We start from the raw sequence: 1,486 nt of genomic DNA, 5'->3' as shown, positions 1-1,486 counted from the left end.
AATATATGAAAGTAATGAGAAAGTGGCCACTTTCATGAGTAAATCATATAAGTTTTTACTATTTCTTTTCCATATGGGTTGACTTGGTCAAATCATAGACTTGACTCATAGCATCTTTCTGATAGCAGCAACACATTTTGCAGGTGGCGATATATTCCTAACCGTGTAGAAATGTTAGCCAATCAGAAGCCTGGGTGGGAAAGCGTAAACAAAGATGGCGCATAGGAGCAGAAAGGAGTCCTGTGTGAAGGGACAGTAACTGTGTGTGTATATGTAAGCATTTAAACACTTCAGAGAGTAAAATTGACAATAACAGTATTTTGTGTAAGTCCGGCACTGTCGAAATTTATTTCACCGAAACAATAACGTGGCGTACAGTGTGACGTCAAAAAAGGCGCACACCTTTGACACTGCGTTTTCTCCGTTTTCCTCGTCCACACGTAAATGCAAAAATGAAGTTTTCGAAAATATCCACCCTGGCAGGCGTTTTAGAAATCTGTTTTCAGTGACTGACAATGCAGTTTACGTGTGGACGAAAGGTGCAAACGCATAGAAAAATCTGCGTTTTCAAAAATACCCGGGTACGTGCGGACGTAGATTTGGAAACAGCGTTTTTGTCTGAAAACGCTCCGCATCCATACTAGTGTTTTCAGTCGTTTTCACAGAGTTGTGCGTCCACATTGAAACAGCCGAAAACGCTTACGTTCAGTACTGCGCATGCGCAAAAGCAAGTGAGAATTAAAAAATTGGAAGAAAAACTATCTGGAGCATGTACAAACTGATATTAATCGTTTTTAGGTCTGTCAAAATTGAGAGCAATCAAAACAACTACTGTATAATGCACTCCGCTATCTTTGTTTAATTGGTCACATGACTACATCACATGACTAAAATGCGTCATCGTTTTGAAATGTATGCGTTTTCGGGAGTGTTTTCAAAACGTTGCGTTTTTCCTTGAGGAAAACGCCGTCTCAGTGTGGACGGGAGACCAAAACGGGGAGAAAACTGTGTTTTCAAACAGAAACGCATTAGTGTGGACGTAGCCTTGTTTTGGGTACATCTTAGAACTTAAAACTTAGAACTTTTATTGGCATTGTGCAGTTTCTTGCACAGCAAAATTGGGTAGCAGGACCACAAAGGTGCAAAAGTAAAGCAAACAATATACAAAAAAGAAAAAGCAATACATATGTAGATATGTATATATATGTATATAAAAAAAACCACCCAGCACGCCCCTTCGGCCGGTTTTATCCTTCAAGCTCGGGTCCTCTACCAGAGGCCTGGGAGCTTAAGGGTCCTGCGCAGTATTTTAGCTGTTCCCAGGACTGCGCTCTTCTGGACAGAGATCTCCGATGTTATTCCCGGGATCTGCTGGAGCCACTCGTAGGGCATATTGTCGCGGGTCAGGACTGTTTGGGTTTGTTTGACAGCTACGTTCTGTTGTTCCAGGCGGCAGCGTTACGGTTGCCATGGTTACAGGGCGACG

Source organism: Haplochromis burtoni, unplaced genomic scaffold (assembly GCF_018398535.1).
Source record: "Haplochromis burtoni strain Fernald_Lab_line unplaced genomic scaffold, NCSU_Asbu1 Contig_1506, whole genome shotgun sequence".
Taxonomy (NCBI): Eukaryota; Metazoa; Chordata; class Actinopteri; order Cichliformes; family Cichlidae; genus Haplochromis; species Haplochromis burtoni.
This window is presented reverse-complemented; position numbering follows the sequence as displayed.